At 48.3% G+C, this 21,932-nt stretch overlaps 1 non-coding gene across 1 annotated transcript; it reads right to left on the minus strand.

Moving 5' to 3' along the window:
- Window positions 1-14,986: 14,986 nt before the first annotated feature.
- On the minus strand, window positions 14,987-15,059 carry TRNAA-UGC. The gene has a single exon. It is a non-coding gene; the product is annotated as a tRNA-Ala (tRNA).
- Window positions 15,060-21,932: the final 6,873 nt, after the last annotated feature.

Here is a 21,932-nt window from a genome sequence, read left to right on the forward strand (position 1 = left end):
GTGATCAAGTTGGCAGTATCTTTCACAACGTGCATGTGCTTTCACTCTGCAATTTCACTTTGGGGAATATATCCAACCATTATCTTTGCACATGTTTGCATGGGTATAACTTCACTGCAGTGATGTTTATAATATAAAAATATTCCCTAAAAGGTCATCAGTAGAGGCTAGACAAAGAAATTATGGTTCAACTTAGAATGGAATACTTTACAGTCAGTAAAAAGAATGTTGCCAGAGCACTTCGAAAGGTTTTTCAAGTACTCACACAGCCTTAGCCTCTAGCCTCTGTCAGTTCCTTCTCCCAGAGCTGAAGCCCCACCGTCATAAACTGGGCAACAGGCCCTCAGAAATAATCAGAAGCTAAAAAGTCATACGTATCTAATAACTTGAGCTAAAGAACCCGACCAAATTCTAATTTAGGTTTTGGTACTTTATGGAGAGTTTGGAGGAGGAGCCTCCAAAGCAAGAGCTGCTCTAAAAGAGTAGGTAGACATCAGACATATTTGTTGCCCAATGAGTATTCATCACCCTCTCTCCCACTCAAAATTTTGTTGTTTGGGTGGAGTTAACCCCAGCCCCCAGTTCCCAGGATGAGCGCATGACCCAGCCTGGCCAATACGAGCAGTCCATCCCCCTTGCCATGGTGATTGGCTGAAGGATGGCCATGTGACCCAAAACAAGCCAATGGGATGACACTCTGAAGCTTCCGCTAGAACCGCTGAGAAACGGAAGCTGTCTTTCCCGGAGAGTTGTTCGTATGGAGGGTTGCCTGCAGCTTCTGAGAGCCACCTCACTTTCACAAGGGAATAAAAAGGGAACAGAGGAAAGAGAAAGGACAGAGAGAGTAGGGCGTTATTTGGTGACATTATCTGCACACGTGAATCCAGTTTTGCCTGAAACATGGAAAGTTCTTGGTGTTTTCAGTTACACAAACCAGTAACTTCCCTTTTTCTCTTAAGCCAATTTGAATTGAGAAAACTGACTCAATCTGAAATCCTGGAAGCAGAGGCCAAGGCTGATCATGTTGGGAGTGTGCCATGGAGTTCAGAAGGTGTCTTGCCTTCAAGAGTGCTCCCTGCCAGGGCTTCCCTGGCGGTGCAGTGGTTAGGAATCCACCTGCCAATGCAGGGGACACGGGTTCGAACCCTGGTCTGGGAAGATCCCACATGCCACGGAGCAACTAAGCCTGTGTGCCACAACTACTGAGCCTGCGTGCCATGACTACTGAAGCCCGCGTGCCATGACTACTGAAGCCCGCTCGCCTAGAACCCGTGCTCCACAACAAGAGAAGCCACTGCAATGAGAAGCCCGCGCACCACAAGGAAGAGTAGCCCCTGCCCACTGCAACTAAAGAAGGCCTACGCGCAGCGACAGAGGACCCAATGCAGCCAAAAATAAATAAATTTATTTTAAAAAAAGAAAAGAGTGCTGTCTGATCACTCAAGTCACATTTTCAGGACCTTCTCAGAGCAATGGGCTTTTTTAACCGGGAGTGAAGGTGACCTAAAACCTATATTAGGGTACCGGGACTTCCCTGGTGGTCCAATGGGTAAGACTCTGCACTCCCAATGCAAGGGGCCCAGGTTCGATCCCTGGTTGGGAAACTAGATCCTGCATGCATGCCATAGCTAAGAAGTCCACCTGCCATGACTAGAAAAAAAAGAAAGATCCCGCATGCCATGAAGATTCCGCGTGCGGCAACTAAGACCCGGTGCAGCCAAAATAAAAAAATAAATTAAAAAATTTTAAACCTAATTAGGGTACTAATAATGATTTATGCTTCATCAGGTTCAGCCCAAGATGCAGCCCAGACAGGCATCAGGGCAGAGAGAGTCAGAGCAGGAATCCAAGCTCTGCCCCTTTAAAACTTCCTGTTTCCTCCTCCATGAAGTGAGGGAAGGAATCAAACTGCACAAAGTGATCTGGGAAGTTCTGGGGTCCTAGGGTGGTGCCTCCTTTCCAGGGAGAGGGCACTAAGTAACTGCCCACTCCCCACCAGATCTTCAAACAGATTAACTCTACTTTTATCTGATTTATGTACTGAGGTTTCATCTGAAGAGTAGCTCCACTGCTAAATAATAATTTTAATTATTTGGACTTTGATTCTTGGAACCCTTGAAAGGCGGGATGGGCTGAGCAGGCTGACCCATTGACCCCTCTCCTGCTCTGACATGCTGAAGTTTTTTTGACAAGGTGAACTTGGATGGGCAGCCAGGCCCTGTGTTCAGGAAATATGAAGCGAAACAGAGGAGGAGTTAAGCCCCTGGGAAAGCCCTGAGTTCAAACCCTGACTCTGTCACTTGCTTGCTGGGTGACATTGATTAACCACTTTCCTTCTCTGAGCCTCAGTTTCCTCATCTGAAAGAGGGGGGTGCTAATGCCTTCCCCTGAGTATCACTGTGAAGAGTAACTGAATCAATGCCTGATTATGGTAGAGCCAGTAGGAAGTGCTCTGGAAGCCAGGTGGCTTTTATTAACAATATTATTGTTCTTTGTATTCAGGCTACAGAATGTACCTGGTGAGAGGTATTCCCGAATGCTACTTCAAAGATGCTCCTGGCCCTGGTTTGGGTGGGATGATTTGCGATGGGGAGGGGTCCCAGCCAGACATTCTTGGAGTCCTTCCAGGGCAGGAGTGGGCTGAGCAGGCTGCCCTGCATTCTAAGTTCCGGCAAGCAGAGGTCAGGCCCCTGGTTGAAACGGCCCTGAACATTCGGACAACGGGGACATGCGCCCAACCCCTTTGCGATGCGTCTGAAATCCTCTTGGCCTGCAGTCTCGCCACCTGACACCAGCAGGCTCTGATTTCCCAGCCTGGGTAGGACTCGGTGGGGTAGGGGCAACCACCCACCTACACGGGGACCTCTTCCCTCCCTTCCTAGGCCCCCCTTCTCAAACACCCTATCCCCCAAGTGCCCACAACCACCGGTCCGCGTGTAGGTGAACTGAAGCACCTCCTTGAACAGGAGAGGTGTGAATTGTAGGTTGTGCCCTCTTGGGCGGGGCCCAGTCCGTGGCCGACCCCGAGCAGCAGAAGGAACGAGGGTAGGAGGGGGTACCCCACTGCACAAAGAGAGCTAAGGCGCGGGGAGGAAAGTGAGGAAACCCCGCAACGAGTCTGTAAAGAAGACCGGGGTCCCTCCAAAGCCTGACGTCAGGAACAGGGTCCAGGGTACCGGCGACGATCGCTCTGGAGAACCGCAAAGACCTAGCTCGGAGACGCCGGATGGGGATGACCAGGTAGCGCAGCGCCTCTCGTTAAACCCGGCCCCTCTGCCTCCGCACGAGAAGAAACTTCGGGCCAGCGCCCCCGCTCCTTCCCGCGCCCGGCCCAGCCCCAGCACGCGGGACGCGAGGGTTCGCGCCCGCACCAGGCCCCGCGCCCCCCGGTGCTCACTCACCAGCGCACCAGCTGCCAGCGCTTCTCCCCCGGCGCCCGGCGACCCGTCATGCCTCCCGGCCGGCGACAACTCCCTATCCGCCGCGGGCCTCACGGTGGAGGCGGCTCCGGCTGCCGCAGGCCAGTGCCGAGGGCGCGCTCCGCGGCGCGGGTCCGGCGGGCGGGGCGGGCGCGAGGCGACTCGGCCGGAGCCCAGGCGGTGCGGCCTGCAGCGCGCATCCCCCACGGGCGGCCGCCGGCCCCGCCCCTGGAGCCGGCCGGGGCTGGGTCACCGCGCTCCTTGCCGCGGCGGCGAGACCGCAGCCTGTCCGCCTCGCTGCCTTCACCCACGCCCCGCCTGCCCAGCGGCGCAGCAGAGCGGGCTTTCTGTGGAGCACGGGGAGAGGAGTCAGGTTCTCCGAATTCCACTGTGACGGAAACCTGACTTGCTGAGTGACTCGAGAGGATTCACTTAATTCCTGTGCCTTACTTCCTTATGACACCTGTTCCACCTACCCAGACAGTTATGCATAAAAATAATTAAACTACTATAAATGCTTTACAGATGGGTCTTACAGATTATTGAGCTATTTTAAAGTAACAGTAATTAAAACAGTATGGCTTTGGTCCAGCACGCTGCCTGACCCTAGGATCGGCTCCAACCAGGCCTTCAAACTACTTTCACCCCAGAACTTTAGTTTGAGTTGAGCAGAGACCAACATGGCCCACAGCGTCCTGGGAGCCTGGTTTGAAGAAGCTGAGTTTTAGAAATGTTTATAAACACAGAGATGGTCTGTACATTGCACAATGCAATTCACCTGCCTCTCATATCAGGACAATCCACATGCTTTGCAGGAGGGAAACTTCTGCAGAGAGGAGAAAATCTAGCTCCCGGTGTAGAGCCCCTGGGAGCTTATCTTCCCCTTAGGGATGGTGGACCCATGCTCAGGAGCATTGGAAAAGTTTCCAGCAGAGTCCAAATGCTACTGACATCTGTCACTATATCCATAGGCACCTTCCCCAGGGTGCAACAAAAATCAAGATTACATAAATCCTGAGAATCCTCATCTGAGCTTTCCACTAGGTCTCAACTAAAGAACTGACAGGAAGCAACAGGGAATGAAGAACTGAACCAATACAGAGGCATCATGTAAAAGAAAACAGAGAAGGAGATACAGACAAGATAGTTTGGCAGCTCGCCTTTGACCTTTAAATATAGTGTCTAGCATGAGACTAGCAATTGCCTTTGAGCATCCTTTCCTTAAGCTTCCCCAACATAATTAACAAGGAAACCAAGGAAACAGAATAGAAGGTCTGAAAACATCCCCACCTGTGTGTATGTGTAATATATGTATTTCAAATTAGTGATGGATATGGTGATGCGACAATTAGCCATTTACAGAGGGGAAAAAAAAGCAAGGCCTCTATTTCACATCACAAGATATATTTCAGATGAACTATAAATGTAAGTGTATAAATATATATATAAGGGAGTAGAAAAAATACATAGGTAAGTATTGTGATATTAAAATGGGGATGGGGCTTTCCTGGTGGCACAGTGGTTGGGAGTCTGCCTGCCGATGCAGGGGACACGGGTTCGTGCCCCGGTCCGGGAAGATCTGGGCCCGTGAGCCATGGCCGCTGAGCCTGCGCATCCAGAGCCTGTGCGCCGCAACGGGAGAGGCCACAACAGTGAGAGGCCTGCGTACCACAAAAAAAATTAAAAAATAAAAAATAATAAAATAAAATGGGGATGGATTGTTTTAAGCTTGGCATCAGTGGCAGAAGCCATACAGGGAGAGATTAGTGGATTTGACTAAAATAAAAATATTTAACCTTAGCACATAACAAAAGTACAATAAGCAAAATTAAAAGGCAAATGTCAAATTGGTTTAAAAAATATATGCCTGTATTTGAACATCCATATTCATAACACTGTTATTCACAATAGCAAAGGAGTGGAAGCAACCCAAGTATCCATGGATGGATTAATGGATAAGCAAAATGTTGCCTACACATACGATGGAATATTATTCAGCCTTAAAAGGGAAGGAAATTCTGACACGTGCTACAACATGGATGAACCTTGAAGATATTATGCTAAGTGAAATAAGCAAGTCACAAAAGAACAATACTGTATGGTTTCACTTATAGGAGGTTCCTAGAGTAGTTATATTTATAGAGACAGAAAGTAGAATCATGGTTGCCAAGGTCTGGGGGTGGGGAGGGAAGAGTAGGCAGTTACTGTTTAATGGACACAGCATTTCAGCTTTGCAAGATTAAAAGAATTCTAGAAATGGATAGTGGTGATGGCTGTACAACAATGTGAGTGTATTTTTTTTTTAATGTGAGTGTATTTAATGCCATTAAATTGTACACTTAAAAATAGTTACAATAGCAAATTCTATGTTATGTACACTTTACTACAATAAAAAATTTAAATGTTGAAAGGTTTTAGTATAAAGAAATAAGAAATGATAAATTCTCCAATAAGAAATGGGCAAAGAGGGGCTTCCCTGGTGGCGCAGTGGTTGAGAGTCCGCCTGCCGATGCAGGGGACACGGGTTCGTGCCCCGGTCCGGGAGGATCCCACACGCGGAGCGGCTGGGCCCCTGAGGCATGGCCGCTGAGCCTGCGCATCCGGAGCCTGTGCTCCTCAACGGGAGAGGCCACGACAGAGAGAGGCCCGTGTACAGCAAAAAAAAAAAAAAAAAAAGAAATGGGCAAAGAATGTGAACAAACAATTCACAGAAGAAATATAGATAACAGACACACTTTTTAAAAATATATTTATTTATTTATTTATTTTTGGCTGTGTTGGGTCTTTGTTGCTGTACACAGGCTTTCTCCACTTACAGTGAGCGGGGGCCACTCTTCATTGCGGGCATGGGCTTCTCATGCCGTGGCTTCTCTTGTTGCCGAGCACAGGCTTTAGGCCAGCAGGCTCAGTAGTTGTGGCTTGCAGGCTCTAGAGCGCAAGTTCAGTAGTTGTGGTGCAAGGGCTTAGTTGCTCCGTGGTCTGTGGGATCTTCCCGGACCAGGGCTCGAACCCATGTCCCTTGCATTGGAAGGTGGATTTCTAACCACTGCGCCACCAGGGATGTCCCTAGACACATTTTTAAATGTCAATATTACTGGAAATTAAGTATTTGAAAATGTAAATGTGATGTTATTTTTTTGCTTGTCAAATTTGGAACAGTTGGTTGTTTTTGTGTTGTTGTTAATTATCCCATGCAGGGTTTGTATGCAGAAGGGAAGTAGGCTCTCCCAATCATGACTGAGGTCAGTGTACAGATTGGTTCAATTATTGTGCATGGCAATTTGACAGTATGATCACAAGCCATCAGATGTGCATTTCTCTTGACTTAGTAATTTCTCTTTTTGGAATTCATCCTAAGGAGATAATTAGAAATGGGGGGGGGGAGTCTTTGTAAAAGAATGTTCCTTGCAACATTGTTTGCAATAGAGTAAAACTGAAGACAACACAAAAGTCCAACAGGAGATTAGTTAAGTGAAGAAGCAAGTCCATATGATGGGATATTATACAACTACTAAGAGAGACTTTTATTGACATGAAAAAAACAAGATATATTTTGAAATGAAAAAAAATGTTACCAAGTAGAACTAATATATTAAAATATTTGTAGAAAAATCTGGAAGAACTACAGGAACATATGTAAAAAGTGATTTATCTCCGGGTGGGTGAAGTTATAGTGATTTTTATTTTATAGTTTTTCTTATCCATATATTCTAATTTTTCTAAATAAACATTATGTGCAATAAGAAAAAAGACAATAAAAGTCACTTTTCAAATGATTAAGCTACCAAGATATTTGCCACATGGCTGTTTTTAACATTAAAAAATAGAAACAATCCAATTATCAAACAATATGAAAATGGATAAAGTACATTGTAGTTTATCAATACAGTGGAACTGCACTCTGTAGCGGGAGAAAAATGTTCATGCTACATTGCTAAGCCAAAAAGCAGACTACAAAATAAGATGTTTAAATTATACATAATTAAGATTTGATATAATAAAATTTTTTAATGCCAAATGTTAGGATTTGTTATGACCAAAAGGTATAAGTGGACAATTTTATTTTTATATCTTTACTTATCAAAAATTCCTAAGTTTTCTACAATGAATAATGTGGGGAAAAAATTTTAATTTTGATACATAGGCATCGATTGGTGAATGAAAACATTTAATGACTTTTAGATTTCCAACATACAAGTGGAAAAAGAAACACAATACGGAACAGGGTGTGGTGCTATATGATGTCAGTACCTTAAAAATGGGGAAAAAAGGGCTTCCCTGGTGGCGCAGTGGTTGAGAGTCTGCCTGCCGATGCAGGGGATGCAGGTTCGTGCCCCGGTCTGGGAAGATCCCATATGCCATGGAGCGGCTAGGCCCGTGAGCCATGGCCGCTGAGCCTGCGCCCCTAGAGCCTGTGCTCCACAAGGGGAGATGCCACAACAGTGAGAGGCCCGCCTACCGCAAAAAAAAAAAGTGTGTGTGTGTACGTATACACAGAATTTGTTAATGGTGGAAAACTGGGCAGAGCAGTTGAAGATGGAGGATGAGGAAGTTTTTACTTTTATAAGTATCAGCATGTCTTTTTTTTAAAGTATTTTTAAGAATTGTCTGCGTAGTCTGTATATAATTCTGTACTACCTGGGTGGTGAGATTACGAGCTCTTTATCTTCTCTAAAAAATTTTTAAATTATTCAAAAATGATAGTGTATTTCAAACAAATAAAAGACTACAGCCAGCCACAAATAGCCAATTATCTTCAAGAGGCTGCAAGCATTGTGAAGACTCCACAGAAACATGGGGGGGAAAAGTTGTGATATAATATGGGTAAAAAAATCAGATATGCCAGGGAGTTCCCTGGTTGCCCAGTGGTTAGGACTCTGGGCTTTCATTGCTGTGGCCCAGGTTCAATCCCTGGTCAGAGAACTGAGATCCCACAAATTGCGTGGCATGGCAAAAAAAAAAAAAAAAAATCAGATATGCCATGAAGATGACTATGTAAATCATCATTCATACGAACAAACTAGAAGATAATACACAAAAATAATACTAGTTGCACTAGGGCAGTAGGATTACAGGTAGATTTTTGTTACTGCATTTCCCAACCTTTCTGAAGTATAATTCTAATGCTTCTGTAACAAAACACAATATTTAAAAGAATTGGCTGAAGGAAGTGGTACGTTTAAGGCAAAATGTGGAGCATTACGTGTGGCAAAGCTAATACAAAGTTAGGGAAAAATTAAGGGAAAAAGTGGCCACAGTTACACCAGATCATGAAAGAACTGGGGAGCTAGCTGCCCAAGATCATGGAAAGTGGTCTGAAATGGAAGAACTTCAGGCACAGGCGGTGGAACCTCTCAGGATCCCTTCAATGAAGTCTGCCAGGCGAGCATCTGAGCTCTCTGCCCTAGAAGGAGGAGGATGTGGGCAGGACGGAGGCAGAGGGGATGTGTCTGAGGCTGAATTGTGGCCTAGTACACACACACACACACACACACACACACACACACACACACACACACACACACAGCTCATTCCTGTTGCCACGCTAGTGGTTGAGGAATGATCTCAAACTCCAAAAGTCAGAGCTGAGATTTTAGGGACCATTTTATCCAAATCAGCCATTTCACCCCTGAGTAGAGTACAGTCTTGCCCTAGTTTGATCTTTCATTCTTAAGGTAAGCTGACTAAAAGGCTTATCCACAGTAACTTCTGGTTGGGTCTCCAGTCCCAGAGCGCCCAATCCCTCTAGCCACAGCATCCTAAGGGACCCAGATTGGGTGGTCTTTTGGGGTCAGGACAGATGGCCATAGTCTTTGAAGAAAAGAGGGTATCCCTGTAACACTGTCACCTGCCGCCCTGTTTAGAGCATCTTGGTGTCTACCATTGCTGGAGCACTTAGTGGGCAGCAGCCTGGCAGAGAACAGCAAATGGGGCCCAAGTTGAGGAAGGTTGTGCCAGATATCTCCTTCCTCCAGAACCTTTCCACACCTTTCTCTACTCTGCTTGTGTCCCAGGAAGTCAACCTATGCAAGCAGCGTCAATGGACTCCCTTAACTTCTGGCTTCTGATTGGGACTGGCTTGAGGAGGCGCCAGCAGGAGATGGGGAGGAAAGAGGAGAGTGAGGCTGGGATATTTATTCCTCAGCTCCCTCCCAGGTCCCTGTGGGTCAGATGCTTCATTTTAAGGAAAGCCACAGCTCCTGCCAGGTAGCCCTCTCCCCATACCCATCCTTTCTGAAGTCTCATAACTGCCTTCCTTGTCCCTCCAGGCCTAGGGATGGTAACATCTCTGCCTATCCTTTGTTCTTAAACTCTGCCCCACAACCTTGTAGATAGTCCCTTAACTCTCTTCAAATGATTCATTTTAAATGTGGCGTCTGTTCCCTGTCAGGACACCGACCAATGCAGAGCTGTTACCACTGTGGGTGCCTTCTGCCACCGCTGGAGTCAACTCCTCTCTGAGGGGCCTGATGAAGCCCACCTCTGGCTTTTTTTTTTTTTAAGCCACTGATTTTATTTTATTTATTTATTTGGTTGCACCAAGTCTTAGTTGTAGCACACGGGCTCCTTAGTTGTGGCATGCAAACTCTTAGTTGCAGCATGCATGTGGGATCTAGTTCCCTGACCAGGGATCGAGCCCCGGCCCGCCGCATTGGGCGCACGGAGTCTTAACCACTGCGCCACTAGGGAAGTCCCCCACCTCTGGCCTCGATCGGGCTGGAGTTTGAATCCTGGCTCTGCTGCTTACAATCTGGGTGGTATCAAACTTAACCTCTCTTGAGCCTCATTTTCCCCACCTACAAATGGGAATAAACCTTTCCAGTAGGATTTCTCTGAAGTTTCAATGAGATTATCTGGGTAAAGTGCTCAGCTCAAAATAATGTTACTTCTGAGGCCTGACGTACACTTTTTATACAATTTAGTCTTCTCTGACTTGGTTACAAGTTTAATTTTGAAAATAGAAATATGACTTTTTTAAGTATTTAGTGGATGGCTTGGCATATAGAACATGCTTAGTAAGTGTTATTATCAACATCATCATCCGCGATATCATAATCTCCGTATGTCATAATATGTCTCTGGGTCTCCCCATAATGTCAGGTATAGGACCATGCAGTCAGCTTTGCTCAGTATTACTGTCCTCTGCGTGCTGACTGATTGTTAACCTCCTCCAAGGAGGCACCTCAAAGTCTCCTTGCCCAAAAGCTTAAGCCCTAGCTCTGCTGGTTCATCATTTTCAGTTATTCCTTGGATGCTTTTGTGCACATCTTTTGTTGTCTCACATGTGGATCTTCTTCCTGCAAGTGTCCCACGGACAGCCCTAGGGGCCCAGCTGGGAGCTTGGCCCAGTGCAGGACTCTGTCAGAAGCACTTCTTGTGGCAAGGCTAGAGCCCCCCCATGACCAGGCAGGGCCACTCATCAGACAGGCATCTGGAGCTGTTTGCTTCAGCTGGTGAAAAGCCAGAGTCCCAGGATCCATCTTTTTTTTTTTTTTTTGGCTGTGTCGGGTCTTAGTTGCAGCATATGGGATTTTTCGTGTGGTGCGCGGGCTCAGTACTTGCGATGCGCAGGCTTAGTTGCCCCGCGACACGTGGCATCTTAGTTCCCCGACCAGGGATCGAACCCGCGTCCCCTACACTGGAAGGCAGATTCTTTTTTTTTTTGGCTGCATAGGATCTTCATTGTTGCTGTGCATGGGCTTTCTCTAGTTGTGGCGAGCGGGGGCTACTCTTTGTTGCGGTGTGCGGGCTTCTCATTGTGGTGGCTTCTCTTGTTGTGGAGCACAGGCTCTAGGCACGTGGGCTTCGGTAGTTGTGGCACACAGGCTCAGTAGCTGTGGCTCACAGGCTCTAGAGCCCAGGGTCAGTAGTTGTGGTGCACAGGCTTAGTTGCTCCGCAGCATGTGGGGTCTTCCCGGACCAGGGCTCGAACCCATGTCCCCTGCATTGGCAGGTGGATTCTCAACCACTGTGCCACCAGGGAAGTCCCTCCAGGATCCATCCTGATACTGATCAAGGAGAAAAACATTTGGGTCCTGGTTATAACAATTCCATCTGCATGCACTTTACAAAACCCTTTCACTCTCACCTCATGACAACCCCACAATGATCCTGTTGGCAGAGTAGATGTTGCTTTTCCTTTTTTACTATTTTAAGGAGGAACTGGAGCTCAGAGAGGTTAAGGCTTCCCCAGAATTACCTAACTAGTAAGTAATAGAGCTCAGACCAGAGCCCAGGTTTTCAGGTGCTTCATACCACATGCCTTCTGGGGATACAAAACATACCTTTCTTCCTTCTTACCAATATCTCATGAAATTGAGGGGTTGGTTCATCAGAACTGGTAAATCAATGGTTTATCAGACCCATAGCCCTGCTGGAGACACAAACACAATACATGACCCAGGAATGCTGCCCCAGGAGGGACAGCAAGGGACGAAGCAGCAGGACTGGGCTGGCCTTTCTGCTCCTCTCCCAGGGGTTTCCTCAGGGGAGATGGGGTGAAGAGGAGCTACCTTCAGCACAGCTAGAAGCTAAAGTTACCACAGGGTGGGATTTGAGTTGCCTTTGAACCCCACTGCCTGTCAAGCCAACTAAGAGAGTAATTTCAATTTTTTGAGAATCTGCCAAGAGCAGCTAAAGCTTTTATCCATTGACGCTCAAGTCCAGTTAAGGTTTGAAAGTTGACTAGGAAGGACCGGGAGCAAAGGGATCCATAGAGAAAAGGCAGGATGACCTCTGATGAGTCGTTGCAACCTTCCCCAAGGCCCTCATGCAAAGGTCTCCCAGTTCTGGAGACAAAGGTAGAAGATTTCTCTGGATATTTGGCCCAGGAGGGTAGGGAAGGAAGTATTCGGCTGGCAGCAGAGTGGGAAAAGCCAGACCAGACCTTTAGTCTGAAGCCCCTCAGCCCCTTCCTCCAGTCCCTGAAGGCAGGGATGGAAATGACTCACTCAGAGGGAACTCTGGACCATCTGCCACTCACTCAGTGCCACCTGGTCCCTTGCCATCGTAAGCAAGAATTCCTACCGAGCACGCAGCACTGCTGTATGTACTTTACATGCATTATTTCATTTAAATCTCACGACAACCCGAAGATCTTATGAGCCGTGTAGACCATCATTACCCCATTTTACAGATGAGGAGACTGGGGTCCGAGAAGGAGGAAGGTATTGGTAGACCCAGAATTAGAAGCCAAGCAGTCCGGTCCAGAAGCCTCCCATGTACAGTGAAAACGGATCAACCCCAATGTTCTGGACTTTAGTTAGGGTTTTAAAAGGATCTTCTCTTGGCTTTTGGGCCCTTCAAATAGAGGGCAAGGGGATGTCTTATTAACTGCCGCCCAGAGAGGTGACGTGACTCACCCAAGGTCACACAGCTAGTGACAGATCTGAGGCACAGGGTAGATTTTCTGACCCCTGGGCAGCTCACCCCCCAACCCCAACCCTTCCCTGGGCCAGTGGGGGGCACTGTCTCTGGTTTCTACGCCAGGGGTTGGGCAGAGGGGAGGAGCGGATCGCGGCCTGCGGGCCTGGGCGCTGTCCGCGGTGCTGATACGCCCGCCGCGCCCTTGCTCTCCAAGTGGTCGGCGGGTTCCCCGGGTTTCCCTTCCAGCTTCCAGGCAAAGCCGGCCCCGCGAGTTCGGCAGCCCGCCGGGGTCCTTAGGCCTGGCTCCCGGGGCTCCCGGGACTCCCGGGATTCCCCCTCCCCCGACCGCGCTCAGCCAGCCTCCCCTCCCCCCGCCCCGCCCACGGCCCCTCCTCGCCAGTCCCAGGTCCCTCCCCTCCCCCCTTATCTCTCCCGCCCCCCCTTCCCCCCTACTGCTCGTTCGCCAGTTCCGGTCACGTTGCTGGGTGTTTACGCCTGGAGCCCGCCCCGGACCCCCCTCGGCGCCCGGGAGCCCCCCGGAGCCCCGGCCCGACCGCCCCGCAGCCTCGCAGTAGCTGATGGCGCCACAGCCCGGGCGGGTGCTGCGGAACCCCGGGCGCAGCTAGCGCGGGGAAGAACAGCGCCTCCCCCCACCCAGCCCGGCCAGGACTCAGGGCTCCGCTGGCCCGTCGCTCCCTCAGGTCCCGAAGGTGAGGAGGCCGGTGGGCGTGGGGGTGGGCGTCCGGGTGGCCCCGGGTGGGGAACCGCACGACCCGGGCTCCAGCTCCCCCGGGAGGGCTGGCGCGGGGCTGCGCACCACAGCGCGGGAGACGGACAGGACCCGCGGGCTGCTGGCAGAAGTTGTCCTCTGCCGCCCAGACTCGGGTCCTTCTTGGCCCTGGCGAAGAGTCCAGAGCGGCCCGAGGTCGAGCCACCGCCACCTCCTGCCACCTCCCACCACGCGTATCTTTCCTTCTGCCTGCCTTCCCCTGCCCTCCCTAGGTACCTCTCTTCGCCGTCCTCCTTCGTCTCCACATCCCCCCCTGCCTTCTCTGGGAGTCATATTCGAGGCATAATCAGGGCAGAACATTAAGACTGAAGGGGGCGGGGGCTCCAGTTTCCCCATACATCCCACTCCCCGTGTCCCTGGATCTTCAGCTCCACTGAGGTCGGGGCTCCTGGGATCTTCAGTAGAGAGGGGGGCCATAGCCTAGAGGTATTGGGGGATGAGGGGCCCCAGAGTGGAGAAGACCACAAGACCACCAGAGAACTGTGGCTTCACAACTGGCCAAGTGACCCCACCTGGCAGAGAGTCCCAGACATTTGTCAAGGACTGACTTTTTGTTCCCAACGCAAGTCCCCAGGAAAGCCAAGGACTTGGGGAGGTTGTGGGGGGGGGAGTAATTATTTTTTAATACGTGTACTGACTTGGTCTGGTGAGGCCCTGCCCTCAGGAAGCTTATGGCTTAGAGCCAGGTTTGCACACGCACACACGGGGGGCATGCACACACACACAGCATAATATGATACAAGGCAGAATGCCTGGGGAACACAAAGGCAGGAGAGAGTCTTCCCAGCATGGTGGGCCAGGGAAGCCTTCATGGGAAAGGTAGCATCTGAGCAGGGCCTTGAAGGATGGGTCAGGTTTCGGGAGGCAGAGATAGGGTGGGGGATAGTGAGGGGATGTCCACGGCTAGAATCTGAAAGGTAGAATCTGAAAGAGGAGTTCAGACTGCAAATGTGCACTGTGTTTTGATTGTTAAGGGCCTTGAATGCCACGGTGAGCACCCAGTGGAGAGATCCTAGTTGCCAGGCACTGTAGTTGTATATGTTGGGCAAACTACTTAACCTGTCTGAGCCTCTGCTTCCTCATCTATGGGGCAGATATACTAATAGGACCTTCAATGCAGGGTTGTTGTAAAGATAAATGAGTTAGGAGGTTCCCTGGTGGTTCAGTGGTTAGGACTGGGTGCTCTCACTGCAGAGGGCCCGGATTCAATCCCTGGTCAGGGAACTAAGATCCCGCAAACCGCGCAGCCAAAAAAAAAAATAAGTAAATAAATAAATGAGTTAATATACATAAAATGCTAAGAGCAGTGCCAGCCATTTATTGTTATTTTATAGGTATTATTACCTGTGCACAGATGGTTTTTTTCCTTTGTTTTTTTTTTAACTTGGCTGCATGGCTTTCGGGATCTCAGTTCCCCGGCCAGGGATCGAACCTGGGCCCCCCGCAGTGCAAGTGCAGAGTTCTAACCACTGGACCGCCAGGGAATTCCGCTGATGATTATTAAAAATATTATTACCTGTGCATCCATGTCTGAGAAAGATTCCTTGAGCTCCTGCTCTCCCTCCTACCCCAGGCCTCAGAGTCAGGTAGTGAAGAGGAATAATGACTAAGAAAAGTAAAGAATATATTCATTCATTTATTTACCCATTTATTACCATGCCTGTCTTATCTAATATACCTGCCCTGGCTATAAGAATGATAAACAGAAGTTTAACTTTCTCCTTGAAACAAGAATTCATACTTAAAGAATTTTAACCAAATGTGGGTGTTTTAGTGTTCAGAACAGTGCAAGGATATTTGTTGACTCAATAAATATTTTCAGTCCCAAAGAGAAAAGAAACACCAAGAATGAAATTGAAACTGGGACAAGAGAAGCAGTCAGGGGCTGCACGGTGGCAGACAGTGCAAACTCCACGTAAGCGAAAGCAAGAGGCTTCAGTTGTGCTTCATCTCCCAGCCACGGTGTCTGCCTGAGGGAGAGATGGGGGCAGCAGAGACCAAGGGACATGGAGCAGACTAAGGAAGGGAGGATGGTTAGCCACTCAAGGAAAATTTGGACTACTTAAGTGGTTTTCAAACTTTTGGTTAGTGGAAGCCCTTTCTCCAATGAATTTGTATGCACAAGCCCACCATATAAAAGAGGAAGAAACACAGCAAAGCTTCCATCCTGTCTTTTGCCCTCAAACCTTTTGGCCACATCTGAGACCCCTTTGCAGAGCTCTGGGGGCTCTATGCAGCAAAGTTTGAAAAACACTGATTGCGATGATTCTGAGGGCCCCTCTGAGCCCTGAGTACTATGATTCTGTACTTTCTGTGGTTCTTTCAACCCAAGGAGCTCTAAGAACGGGAGAGGAGAGAGAACTACAGTTTCCTCCTTGCCCAGTCTGTGGTAGATAGATAGCTGGGGAAGGAAGTGGGTACCCATAAGCTCCAGAGACAGGCGGGAGATGAGGTCATTTTCAGAGATCAGGAGCCCAGGCCTCAGAAAGTCAGAATTGTACCAGGATCACAGAGTTCCTGGGCCTGACACTTTGTCAATGGTTGGGGACCTGAGCACAGAAGGTTTCTCCCACCAGCTTCCCCAAGAAGGAAAAATATTTATAACTTTCAAATAGATGAGAGGCATATCAAAAGTACTTGGAATTAACTCTATAAATTGTGAAGCCTGTGTTACAGGTCCTTTTTTATTCTTAATGACACTTTTTTTAAATGAACTTTTTTTATCAAACTAGAAAATTCAAAGAGAGAACTAGGGACACAAGGAGAAGGTGGGCAGCATAAACAACGCAGGTCCTGAAGTGGTTGGACAGTGGACAGAGGTGAGGGACCCTTCTCAGCAAGCACTATAATCTGTGAGTTTGGGCATCTCGGGCTGGGTGCAGGGAGAAGATGGCACTGATGGCTCTAACCCTTCATCTGCTGCCACTGGCCTGGACCAAGTCCTCAGGCAGCATTTTCTGAAGTCTAGAGCTTCCAGCACTGCATTTCTATGCAAAAACCTGACATTTTCCTGGCTCAGGCCTTCTGAAGTGCCTGTGATTCCCCAGCTACACAGAGAGATCTGTGTTGTCCCTGGTTCCCCCTTCCCCACTCCATTCCCCGCCCTCCCCCAAACAAACTAAACAATACCGTCTAAGAAAGAATATTTGCCAAGATCGTTTGTGACCCAAATTTCTGCCCTGAGAAGAACAGCCTGCCTAGTTGGAAGCAAATACTCAAGTCCTTCTGGGAAGGCACAGAAACAGCTGGTTGGTTCAGCCTCTCACTGTGGCCAGGGTCCAGTCTCCAGGGCTGTGTGGAAAGGGCTTTTACTCTTCAGAAACATTTGCTTTTCAGCAGCTAGGAACAGACATCTTCTCTCTTCATCCTAAGCATAGGCCCACATGCCTTCATCCCTCGGGTGCACGCACAGCAGACACATAGATACAAGAGAAGCAGGAACCCTCCCCCAACACACATACACACATGCACACACATACCTGCACTCCTTGAGGCATGCACACAGGCTCAAGTATATGCACAGGTGCAGAGGTACACACATCCCAACATAGATACACAAGAGCACAGACGGAGCTCACCTGTTCCTCCCGAGTTATGCACCAGTATACTGACTGCCTGCTTGAAATCTATTTCTCCTTGTTTGAGGTCTCCTGAGCATGTCAAATCTAACATGTCTCGGGCTGGGACTTAACTTCTCTGTAAATCCGCTTCTCTGTCAGTCTGCCCCAGCTTGACAGATTCACTCACTCAGGCATTCTACACATATTTACTGAGTGGTTCCTATTTGCCGGATGCTGTGCTAGCTACTAGGGAACAGGAGGAAACAAAACAGAGTCCTTCACCTTGGGTTGCCAACGATCTGGCAGGAGAAACAGATAAGCAAAAACGTAATGTATTCTTGTGGTGATAAGTTCATGGGAAACAAAACAATGCAGATTAAGGGAATGGAGAGTGACAGAGTGTTCCATTTTTTGGTTTCTTGTTTGTTTGTTTTGGCCGTGCCATGCGGCTTGAGGGATCGTAGTTCCCCCATCAGGGAACAAACCTGGGCCCCCAGCAGTAGAAGCACAATGTCCTGACCGCTGGACTGCCAAGGAATTCCCAAGAGTTGTATTTTAAATCAGGCTATCAGGGAAGGGCCCTGGGTCAGAGTCCTGAATGCAGGGAGGGAATGGACCTTGAGGGTATCCTGAAGAAGGACATTCCTGGCAGAGGGAGAGTCCCTGAGGCTACAGTATGCTTGGCAAGTTGAATAAAAAGCCATGAGGCCAGAGCTTCCCCGGTGGCTCAGTGGTTAAGAATCTGCCTGCCAATGCAGGGGACATGGGTTTGATCCCTGGTCCAAAAAGATCCCACATGCTGTGGAGCAACTAAGCCCCTGTGCCACAACTACCGCTCTCCACAACTAGAGAAAGCCCACAAGCAGCAACAAAGACCCAACACAGCCAAACACAAATTTTAAAATAAAGAAAGAAAAAAGAAAGGAATCGAAGATGACTCCGAGGTTTTTGGCCTGAGCAACCAAGTGCCCTTTATCAAGATAGCGAACACTGGGCCAGAGCAGGCTTGTAGGAGGGATCATAAGAGTTCAGTATTGAACCTTGTAAGTTTGAGGGACCTATTAGACACCCAAGTGGAGGTATTAGGAGATTTCGTTTAGGGGTCAGCATATAAATAGCATTTACAGCCATTGGATTGGATGAGATCATGGAAGGAGTGATTATAGAAGAGATCCAATGTGAAAGAGGTCCAGCATGAAAGATGAAGAAATGGGGAAAGATCCAGCAAAAAGTGCCTTCATACTTGAGTTTCCCAAACTGGAAAACTGGGAGATATCCTGGACATCCCTTCCCCATCATCATGATCTAATCCAAGCCATCCCCTCATCCTGCCAGTTCTACCCATAAAATACACCTGGAACTTGTCTCCAACTCTACCTCCATCATCCGGTCCAGGCCTTTGTCATCTCTCACCTTAATAACTGCTACATTTTCCCAGCTGACCTCCCCACATCCACTCTGCCCCCTCTAATCTGCCCTCCCCACAACAGCCAGTGATCTTTTAAAAATGCAAATCATATCACGTCCATCTCCTGCTTAAAATCCTTTAATAACTTCCCAATTCATTTAGTATTCATCCAAAATTCTTAACACAGTTTTAAGTCCCTGTGTGATCTTTCACTTGCTAACCTCACTTCCTGCAACTCTCCGCTAATACCTTACACTTCAACTTCACCAGCAGTGGCAATGTCTCCGTTCCTAAAAAAGACCACATAAAGCACCTAGCGCAAAGCCTGGCACACAGTAGGCACTCAGTAAATGTAAGCTATCATTATTCTACCTCTGGGCCTTCACAGATGCTGTTCCCTGTGTGGAATGCTCTTCCCTTTAGTCTTCTAACTCCTACCCCCCTTCAAGTCTGCATTAGTTTTCTTTTGCTGCATAAATTTATCATCTCACAGTTTCCAAGGATCAGAAGTCTGGCACCTTTTACTTGGGTCCTCCACTCAGGGTCTCCTAAGGCTGAAATCAAGGTGGGGCTGCATCCTTCTCTGAAGGTTCAACTAAGGAAAGATCCGTTTCCAAGATACCTTAGGTTGTTGGCAGTATTTACTTCCCTGCAGCTGTAGGACTGGAGTCCGCATTTTCTTGCTAGCTGTCAATCAGGGACCATTCTCAGCTACTAGAGCCCTCACTCAGGTTCTTGCCTATGGCTTCCTGCACAGGCTGTCTCACAGCATGGCAGTTTACCCCTTCTAGGCCAGAAGCCAAATTTCTCTCACACTTCAGATCTCTTCCTATAGCAAGGGCCCTTAGAACCTGGCCCACCCAGAATAATCTTCCTTTTGTTTTTAACTCAAAGTCAACTGATTGGAGACCTTAATTACATCTGTAAAATCCTTCACCTTTGTCATATAACCTAATCAGAGGAATGAAATCTATCATATTCACAATCCCACCCACACCCAAGGGGAGGGGAGAATGTTAGAGGGTGTATATATCAGGGGCTGGGAATCTTGGGGACCACCTTGGAATTCTGCCTGCCACAAGGTCTCAGCCTAAAATCATTTCTTTTTATTTTTAAATATTTATTTGGTTGCACCAGGTCTTCATTGCAGCACGTGGGCTCCTTATTTGCGGCACACGGGCTCCTTAGCTGTGGCACGTGAACTCTTAGTTGCGGCATGAATGTGGGATTTAGTTCCCTAACCAGGGATCGAACCCGGGCGCCCTGCATTGGGAGCGTGGATTCTTATCCACTGCGCCACCAGGGAAGTCTCTCAGCCTAAAATCATTTCCACAAAGATACCTTCCCTGACCCCAGATCTAAACTAGGTCCCACTTTATATCCTTTCAACGTTACCCTGCATGTTTCTTTCACAGCACTTATAGATTGTAACTGTAAACTTATTTGTATTATTTGTTTGATGTACCTGTTTATTTGTTTGATTCTCTTCTCTTGGCCCTGTGAGCTCCATGAGAGCAGAAAGCAGGAATACTGTTTTGTTCATCACTATGTCCCTGTACCCAGCACAGTGGTTGGTAATAGTGGATCACTGAATGAATGAATGATGAACAAATGGGCAAATCAGGGCAGGGATTAACCTACTCAGACATTAAACGGGGAGGAGAAGGGATGAGGCATTGATTGAGCCAGGTTCTGTGCTAAATGCTCTACAATGTCTAATTTCATTTAACCCTCACAACTATCCTAGGACTGCTACTGTTAGTAGCCTCATTTTACAGAGAGGGGAAGCAAGGTTTAGAGAGGTTAACTTTCTTGCCCAAAGTCACACAGCAGGGAACCGAAAAACCTAGGATTCAAACCCAGGACTGTTTTCAGTGTAAATACTGGGAAACTTCTTTGGATTCAAAAGACTTGGTTGGAGAATTGGATCTGCTGCCACTTACTGACCACGTGAACTGGCACAAGTCACTTCAGCTCTGAGTCTGTTTCTTTGTTTGTGAAATGGAGGTGGTGATACCTACTGAAGAGTGGTTGGCAGAAGTAAGATAATGTGCATAAAGTTCCCTAAATATAGCAGATGGTCAGTAAATGTAACCAGTGATTCCCACAGGCCAAAGGGCCACCCACCCCGCTGCTGAAGTGAAAGTCCATTTGGTTGGATTAGGGAGGCCATACAGGTACAAGGGAAGGGGGGCCCCAAGAGAGGAACCTATGAACGTGAGGTTCTCAGGTGCACCTGCTGGATGTGACCCTACAAATGAAAATCTTCCTTTGCAGAGGCTTACCAGAAAGCCTGTTTCAAGGGGACCATTGCTGAACAGAACAATCCATCAACTGGTTTTCCTCTCCTCTGGCCAGGGAATTCCTAGGGCAGGTGGAGGAAGGGCCGTCACAAGCTTTGGGAGTCCCTGGCAGAGAAGGCATGAGCTCTGAGTCCTGGACTCCAGAGGTCTCGGCTTCTGCTGCCCTCTGCCTCCTCCTGTTTTTGCCCTCTGCCTATGCTTTTCCAAGATGCTGATCATCACAGAAGAGACTCACTGGGAAAGGGGCAGGGTCAGAAGAGAGAGCGCTGAAAAGCCAGGCCATCACTAGGATTCAGGGATGCAAGCCTCCCTCTCCCATCACAGTGTCATAAGCTTCTACCATGGACCTACTGCTTAGGTCTCCATATGACCCTCCCCCATTCCTCTTGGAAAAAGGGACTCCACCACCTGCCCTCAGCCCACAGGATCAGTATTAATAAAACATTCATCAGATCCTCCTCTTCTGTGACATGGAAGAGTCCAGAGCCCTGGGCTGAGGTTAAATCAGAGAAATGGAATTGAATTGACGGAGGGTTGTGCTCTAACCATCACACTGCCCTGCCAATTGACGGTCACCCTTGAGCTGGGATGCTTGAGGGATGGCAGAGCTGGAGAGGCTTCAGCATTCATCCTCTCCACAATTCCCTAATTTTACCCAGGAGAAAACTGAGAGCCTAGAGAGGGAGAGGGCTTGCCCAAAGTCACACAGCTTGTGAAGAAGCAGACTAGAACCCAAATGTCTGTCTCTCTTTACTGACTTTGCTGCCCCATTTGTTTTCCTCTCAGAGATACAGAAGAGGCTAAAGTTACATGGGGGCAAGGGAGTAAAGCCATTTCCCTCTGAGCCTCTGGTTCTTCATCTGTTAAATGGGAATAATTATACTTCCTGCCAACACACCACTTGTTTATGAAGCTTCAGTGAGTAAATACAAATGACTTCAGTGGCAGAATCATCTGCCTGGTACAACAGGACCCCAGACTGAAGGAGACAATTGAAAGGACCTGAAGGTTGGCAGGGTGGATGGGCCCAGAAGATGTGGGTTCACCTTGTCATCCTCCCCAGGTGGGGCCCAGGCCTGGGTTGCC

The sequence above is a fragment of the Phocoena sinus genome, chromosome 20 (assembly GCF_008692025.1).
Source record: "Phocoena sinus isolate mPhoSin1 chromosome 20, mPhoSin1.pri, whole genome shotgun sequence".
Classification (NCBI taxonomy): Eukaryota; Metazoa; Chordata; class Mammalia; order Artiodactyla; family Phocoenidae; genus Phocoena; species Phocoena sinus.